This window comes from Rhincodon typus, unplaced genomic scaffold, assembly GCF_021869965.1.
Source record: "Rhincodon typus isolate 14 unplaced genomic scaffold, sRhiTyp1.1 hic_rhity00000935, whole genome shotgun sequence".
Taxonomy (NCBI): domain Eukaryota; kingdom Metazoa; phylum Chordata; class Chondrichthyes; order Orectolobiformes; family Rhincodontidae; genus Rhincodon; species Rhincodon typus.
The window spans coordinates 156-8,841 of record NW_025966573.1 but is presented as its reverse complement, the minus strand read 5'-3'; the positions used below and the strand labels follow the sequence as shown (position 1 = coordinate 8,841).

At 42.4% G+C, this 8,686-nt stretch overlaps 1 long non-coding RNA gene across 1 annotated transcript in view; it reads left to right on the top strand.

The window, feature by feature from the left end:
• The window catches only part of LOC125481123, a 35,133-nt gene extending 26,856 nt beyond the window's left edge, over positions 1-8,277 (top strand). Inside the window, exons 2-3 of the long non-coding RNA XR_007261218.1 lie at positions 6,517-6,595; positions 6,690-8,277. This is a non-coding gene — a long non-coding RNA (uncharacterized LOC125481123). The remainder of the gene's footprint in view (positions 1-6,516; positions 6,596-6,689) is intronic.
• The last annotated feature ends 409 nt before the right edge of the window (positions 8,278-8,686 follow it).

The window sequence follows — 8,686 nt, the reverse complement described above, 5'->3', positions numbered from 1 at the left end:
TTCTCTGTACCTTCTCTGCACTTTCTCTGTACCTTCTCTGCACCTTCTCTGTACCTTCTCTGCACTTTCTCTGTACCTTCTCTGTAGCTGTAAGACTGGATTCTGCATTCTGTTTTGCTCCCCTCATGTACTTATGCAAGGTATGAATTGGCTGGAAAGCACGCAGCACAATATTTTTCACTGTATCTCAGTCCATGTGCCAATAATAAATCAAATAAATCCTCAAACAAGAGAATGGAAGTGTGCTGACTGTATATACTCCAGGTGTACAGGAACAAAATTCCATGACTATGTAAGGTTTCCGTAGTATTACCAGACCATAGGGCTGCTCTCTCATTAGAGAGAGTTGAGTTGTGGTGGTTTAATCCAAGGGTCACCATGCTTCAGGTGAGGGAAAAGGTTGAAAAGGAGAATTTCTTCACAGTAACCTCAGCCAGCGTGGAAATTGAATCCATGCTGTTGGCATCCCTTCACATTGTGTTAGTGTATAGATAATTGTAAATAATGTATGTAATTTTAGATAAGAAAGGATCTGTAATCCCTCTGAAATGAAATCCACAGCTAAAGTCTGTACATACCTTGACATCTAGCTTCACCCCCTGTTTTTAATGTTTGATTTGATTTATTATTGTCACATGGACCAAGATACAATGAAAAGTATTGTATTGCGTGCTAACCAGATAAATTGTACTGTACATAGGTACATCAAGGTAATAGAACAGAACGTAAACTGTAAGACTAAATAGCGTGTAGATAGGAAGGAATGCTTGTCTCAGACTATTCCTATTTTAGTTCAGGACTTCATTGCTGTGTGTATTCATGTTAATGGTTTGCCGCATGAGCAGTAAATACTGCCACCTTTTAATGAGATCACTTAATAAAGCTTTTGACCACAAAACATCCAATCATTTCATGAGCTCAGGAGGCTCAGATCACTTTCCAACCAAATAAATTATAGTCACTATTATAGTCTAGAAAGTACAGCAGTCAATTAGTACACAGTAGGCTGTCTCCCAAAACAGAAATGTGAAAATGACCAGATAGCTTGAATTGAATTGAATTGAATTGAATTAGCTTTATCGTCACATGTACCCACGTGAGTGCAGCAAAAAGTTTAAGTGGAAAGTTTACAAGTCGCCATTTACGGCGCCATCTTAGATACAAAGGTACCTTGGTACAGAATCTTAGGTATAAAGCAGCAAAATAAGGAAAGTAGAATTTAAAAAGTTAAATATTACAGTCCTTCCAACTAAAAAGTGGAAAAACTGTCAACAGTTCAACACCACAGTCTGTAAGTGCCTGGCCATGCTGGACTGACACTCTTCACAAGGGCTCGACCTCATCCCTGCCCCAGCTGCCTGTTCCCCCTGCCTCAGGCTGCCTGCTCCCCCTCTCCCCCCCCGCCTCCGGCTGTCTGCCCCCCCCCCCCCACCCCCACCCCCACCCCCTCACCCCCACCTCAGGCTGCCTGCTCCTGCTCTCACTGCCAGCAATGTCGCCTTCTTTCACCGTTGCCGCCCAAAAGAAGATAAAAGATGAAGATGAAAATGAAAGAGAAAAGAAGAAAGGAATGGTGAAAGAAGGATGCGGCTGGCCTGGTGCTGTCTAATGCAGGTCATTGAAGAATAAATAATGGCCAGGGCTTGTGGAGAATTTTCCTGCTTTGATTTGAAGTAGCTCCTTGATCATTTACATCCCCCTGAGGGAGCAGTTCAGACCTCAGTTAAATATCTGAATTTGGCTGTTGCTTCTGTAAAAGAGTTCGGCTAAAGGTTCATAGTCAAGTTTCTGAAGTGTGTCTGAAACCTTCACTCATTTGGCTTAGAAACAAAAGGCATTGAATGATGGCTTTCATTACTCTCTGATTTTATTTCCATGGTGAAGCATATAACTAGGATTGTACATAGGGCCATAAACTATGTAGTCGGGTGGGGGTGGGCTGCAAAGGATGGTTCAGTTGGACAGAAGTTTTAAAATCAGAAAGTAACAAGAGAGCAGAGGTGCAGGGTAGTGAAGTAGTGGAAGGAAGGACAGCAACTATAAACAGAAGAGTGCAGTAGAAATTAGAACCAGAATGAGGAATATTCGTAGAAAGTCAAAGCTTAAGGCTTTTTTAACTGAGATGAAAGCAAAAATAGAAATAAATGAAATGTCTTGCTCGCTATTAAGGAGACATGGTTGCAGGGTGACAAAGAATGAGAACTCAATATTCAAGTGTATTCGGTAAAAACAAGCAAATGGGAGGTGAGGTAGCTTTGTTAGTAAACAATAGTATCAGTGCAGTGGGGATATAAGTGCAATGGATCATGATGTGGAATCAGTTTAGATGGAAATAAGGGATAGTAAGGAAAATAAGTCATGAGTGGCATCTACAGGCCCCTGAAGAGTCGCTTCATTGTAGAGCAAAGTATAATTCGGGACATAATAAAGATGAACAAGAAGTGCCCTACAATTGTCAAGGGTAAATTTAATCTGCATATTGACTGGATAAATCAAATGGACAAAGGCAACATGGAAAATACATTCGTAGAGTGCATCAGGGAATGCTTCTTGGAGCAGGATAATGCACAATGTGTTTGCAGTCCTGTTTGTAGCTTCACTGGGTTGACACATAATTCCTAAACATGAAGTTTCAACCTGGCGAAGCTACCAAAAAGGACTACTTGCTTACCAAACAGCATAAGCAAGAAGAGGTAGACAGAGCCAAGTGATTCCACAACCAATAGATCAGATCTGCAGTCCTACCACATCCAGTCATGAATGGTAGTGGCCAATTAAATAACTCACTGGAGGAGGAGACTCCACAAATATCCCCATCATCAATGATGGAAGAGCCCAGCACATCAGTGCAAAAGTTAAGGCTGAAGCATTCGTAGCAATCTTCAGCCAGAAGTACAAGTGGATGATCTATCTCGGCCTCCTCCAGTGGTCTCCAGCATTACAGATACAAGTCTTCAGCCAATTCAATTCACTCCATGTAATATCAAGAAACATTTGGAGACGCTAGATACTGCAAAGGCTACGGGCCATGACAACATTCTGGCAATAGTACTGAAGACTTGTGCTCCATAACTGCTGCTCCCCTAGCCAAGCTGTTCCAGTCCAGTTACAACACTGGCATCTACTGACAATGTGGAAAATTGGCTAGATATGTCCTGTATACACAAATCAAGACAAATCTACATAGCCCAGTTACTGCCCCGTCAGTCTACTCTTAATCATCAGTAACATAGAACAGTACAGCACAGGAACAGGCCCTTCAGCCCACCATGTCTGTGCTGACCATGATGTCATTCTAAACTAATCCTATTTGCCTGCTCGTGGTCTGCATCCCTCTATTCTCTGCTTGTTCATGCATGTGTCTGAATGTCTCTTAAATGTTGCTGGCATATGTATTTCTACCAACTTCCCCCAGCAGCGCTTTCCAGTCATGTGCCACCCTCTATATATAAAAAATGTTCCTCTGACATTTCATTTAAACATTCTCCCTCTCATCTTAAACCTATTCCCCCTGGTATTTGACATTTCCACCCTGGGAAAACGACTTTGACTATCCACCCTATCCAGTTTTCTGGGACCTCACCTGTGGCTAAAGTGGACATAAAGATCTCTGTTAAGGCCCCAGCTCTTTTCTCCCTCACCTCGCTCAGTATCCTGGGATAGATCCCATCAGGCCCTGGGGATTTATCTACCTTAATGTTTCTCAAGACCTCCAACATCTCCTTTTTAATATTAACATGCCCTAGAATATCAACATACCCTTCCCTAGCCTTATCATCATCTATTTCCTTCCCCTTGGTGAATACTGATGCAAAATTCTCATTAAGGACCACATGCTCTTCCTCTGGCTCCACATATAAATTCCCTCCTTTCTCCTTGAGTGGACCTTTCCCTAGTTACCCATTTGCTCCTAATAGATGTATAAAATACCTTAGGATTCTCCGTAATCAGACTTGCCAAGGTCATTTCATGGTCCCTTCTACTCTACTAATTTTTTGTTTAAGTTTTTTTCTGCTTTTCTTATTATCCTCAAGGGCATTGTCTGATTTCAGTTTCCTAACCCTTACAAATGCTGTTTTCTTTTTATTAAACTTTCAATATCTCTTGTCATCCAAGGTTCCCAAATCTTGCCATCTTTTTCTTTCATCCTCACAGGAACCTGCTGGTCCTGAACTCTGATCAACTGGCTTTTAAAAGACTTCCACATGTCAGATGTGGATTTACCCTCAATGTAATTTCTCCATTCCTGCCTAATGCTGTTGTTACTAGCCTTCCCTCAATTTAGTACTTTCAACTGAGGAACAGCCTTATCCTTTTCCATAACTATTTTAAAACTTAAAGAATTATGATCACTATTCAAAATGCACCCCACTGAAGCTTTGATTACCTGGCCAGACTCATTCCCCAATACAAGGTCTAGTATGGTCCCTTCCCAGTTGGACTATATACATATCCAAAAAACCCTCCTGAATGCACTTAACAAATTCTGCCCTGTCTAACATGGAAGATGTCATTAACAGTGCTATCAAGCAACATTTGCTCAGAAATAACCTGCTCATTGATGCTCACTTTAGGTTCTGCTTCTGACCTTATTACAGCATTAGTGTCAATATAGACAAAAGAGCTCAGGTAAGAGTGACAGCACTTGATATCAAGGCTGCATTCGACCAAGTATAGCATTAAGAGGCCCTAGCAAAACTGGAATCAAGAAAATCAGGGGGAAAACTCTCCATTGTTTGGAGTCATGCCTGCAACATAGGAAGATGGTCGTGGTTGTTGGAGGTCAGTCATCTCAGTTCCAGGACATCTTTGCAGGAGTTCCTCAGGGTGGTGTCCTGGGCCCAAGCATCTTCAGCTGCTTCATCAATGACCTTCCCTCCATTATAAGGTCAGAAGTGGGAATGTTCTCTGATGATTGCACAATGTTTAGCTCCATTCATCACTCTTCAGGTACTGAAGCAGTCCATGTTCAAATGCAACAAGATCTGGACAATATCCAGGATTGGGCTGAAAAGTGGCAAATAATATTTGTGCTGCATAAATGCCAGGCGATGACCATCTCGAATAATAGAGAATCTGGCAATCGCACGGCATTCAATTGCATTTCCATCACTGAATCCCCCACCATCAACATCTTGGGGATTACCATTGACCAGAAACTGAACTGGACTAGCCATATAAATACAACAGCTACAACAGCAGGTCAGAGGCTAGGAGTCCTGCAGTAATTAACATAGAAACACAGAAAATAGGAGTAGGAGTAGACCATTCAGCCCATCGAACCTGATCAATATGATCATTGATGATTATCCACCTCTGTGAACTGTTCCCGTTTTCTCCCCATACTGTTTGATCACTTTAGCCTTAAGAACTATATGTAATTCACCTCCTGACTCCTCAAAGCCTGTCCACCATCCACAAGACACAAGTAAAGAAAATGATGGAATACTCCCCACTTGCTTGGATGAATGCAGTTCCAACAACGCTCCTGAATCTTGTCACCCTCCAGAACAAAGTAGCCCACTTGATTGGCACCATATCCACAAACATCCACTCTTTCTAGCCTCCGATGCTCAGTAACAGCAGTGTGTGCTATCTATAAGATGTACTGCAGAAATACATGAAGGCTCCTCAGACAGCACCTTCCAAACACATGACCACTTCCATCTAGAAGGACGATGGCAGCAGATACATGGGAACACCACCACCTGCAAGTTCTCCTCCAAGTGGCTCACTCTCCCAACTTTTTTTGTTCATTCAGGGAATGTGGGCTTCTCTGGCTGGGCAGACATACTTGGGAATATATCACTGTTCCATCACTATTGCTGGGTCAAAATCCTTAAATTCTCTCCCTAACTGCATTGTACCTACATCTCATGGACTGTAGTCGTTCAAGAAGGCAGCTCACCACCACATTGTCAAGGGGTGGGCAATAATGCTGGCACAGCCAGTAAAGCCTACATCCCATTATTGCACCTTTTAAATAACTACCTGGGAGCAGGCTATTTTAGATCCAATAATGCATAAGAGGTAGGATTAATAAGAGAAATCATACTTAAAGGTGTAGCTATCAGAGTTTGGTAGAATTTCAAATTCAATTTGAGGGAGAGAAACTCAGGTCTCAAACCAGTGTCCTCAACTTAAATAAGAACAATTGCAGAGGTATGATGAGTTGTCCAAAGCAAGCTGGGAAAATAGATGAAGGGCAATGTTGGTTTTGAGCAGGAAAAGACTTTTTAAACAGCTATTCCATAACACTGAACAACAGGCCTTCTCCCAGAGTATAGTGAATATCTGGAAATCGCTGCCCCAGAGAGTTGTAGAGGCCAGATTGCTGAAAGAGGAGGTTTAAAGAGGAGATGGATAAATTTTTGAAATACTAAGGAACTGAGGTTTGAGGCCAGGGCAGATCAGCGGTGATGTAGATTGGTGGGACAGGTGTGAGGGGCTGAATGGCCTATTCCTGCTCCTATTTCATATGTTCTCACATTTCTAACTTGTTTTTACACTTTTCAGGTAAACCCACAGCAATTGAACGCAAGCTGTAGCCACCACTATGACAAAAGAAATCATTGCTGCAATGAATGTCAAGCAGGTGAACATTTTTCTACCATTGTCTGTAGGATTTCTGTCTGTAGATGCTGTTGTAGTTGGAACATTTTCGTAATATTCCTGCCTTGTGTTCACAGTGAAAGAACAGTTTCCATTGGTCCTTCCAGGACATTTCCCTTGTAGCTCTGGCAGGAGTGTGGTGGGAGTTCTGGAAACCAACTAGACAACGTCCAAGTACCCATGGAACAGGCTACCCTCTCCAGAACCCTTCAGCCAGCCTAACCCCTTAATCCTCAACAATACTTTGAACCTTACAGATCTGCTCAATTCAAGAATTTGCAGCACTGAATCTGTCAGTGAGACTTGACCAGTGTCTGAAGTTATCATCACCAGGGAGGTCAGCTTAGAGCCACCTCAGCTTCAAAGGGTAGCATCCAGACTCCCTCATCAATGGTCCATTATCTCATCTAAATGCCTAGCGGATAGCAGAGCTCCTCGCAAGTGGTATCAGAACTGACCCCAAGTTATACCAGTGCTTTAATACCCTCTGCCAAAGCCTGATACAAGCTGTACCTTATCAAATACAAGTTCCGTCAATTTCAGTTCTCGAGCGTCATCAACAGCAGGTGGTCTATCTGCAATGTAGTCCTGGTAATCAGTGAGCCGTGGACAAACAAGCTCATGTTCTCAAATGTGGCCTCCAGGTTACACCTTCCGCCAGCTATTCTGACAAGTTTTGAAAGTTTCCTCATCTCCTCTCTCAGAGGCAACTATTTTCATTGTGGAAGAAGAGCCTTTTCACGTATCTGATATGGTGCTAATCATCTCGATGTTCTAGATGTCCAAGTCAATTGCCTAGCAAGAAACTTATTATCGACTAGGAAATGCAGATCCACATATCAATGGTTGTAGCAAAGAGATTTGCTCACCTTGATGATGACTTATGAATTCCAGTCAGAGGTTGGTTTAAATTACAGCCCTATTTTGTTCCACTCCCTTTCTGTCAGTTAGTCCTGCAGCTCATAAGGCTGCCAATGGTAGTCTGATCTTTATCCCAAAAAACACTGCCTCAGACTTATTCAAAATAACGTTTGCCCAAAGTGCCGCTCCCACTGGGTCGATCCATTTTCTGAATGTCAGAGCCTTTCCCTGTGCATTACTAACACATTTTGAGATTTGTATCATGTTTCCAAATGCTCCTGTACAGACTGGGAGTGAAGCTGGACTGAGAACTAATGAGATTGTGCCTCGGTTATGCATGTGGTGAGACCACATCTCGAATACAGTGTGCAGTTTTGGTCCCCTTATTTATGGAAGGATGTAAATATGTTGGTGGCAGTTGAGATGAGCTTTACTAACTTGGTACCTGGAATGAGTGAGTTGCCTTACAGGGGGTAGATTGAACAGATGGACTTCTTAACACTGGAGTTTTCAAGAGTGAGGGGTGACAGCATGGAATTGTATACAATCCAGATTGGTCTTGACAATGTGGACATGGAAAGCATACAAACATACATACATGGGAAATTGGAAGAGAGGTAGACCATGTGGATCCTCAAACATGCTCCGCCATTCAATAATATCATGGCTGATCTGTTTGTGTTTTGAATTTCACATAGTTGTGCCAAACAAGAATCTATTCACCACAACCTTAAAAATATGTAATGAATCTGCCTCCACTACCTACTGGGGCAGAGAGTTCCCAAGTCCTACAATCTTCTGATAGAAAAAAAAATTCTCCTTATCTTTGTCCTGAAAGATGAGCCCTAATGTTAACATGACTACTAGTTCTTGACAGACGCATAAAGGAAAATATCGTCTCCACATCCACCTGGTCAAGACCATTCCAGATCTTATACACTTCAATCAAATCACCCTCGTTCTTCTAAACTCTGGTGAAAACAAGTCCAGCCTGTCCAACCTTACCTCATGAGAAACTTATTCCAGGTATCAATCTAACCAACTTACTCTGAGCCATCCTTCCTTAAAAAATGAGACCCAAACTGCACACAATATTTGAGCTGTGGTCGCATAAGTGCCCAGTATAGCTGAAACCTAACATCCTTACTTTTATGACAACAAGGTGCAGGGCTCGATGAACACAGCAGGCCAAGCAGCATCATAGGGGCAGAAA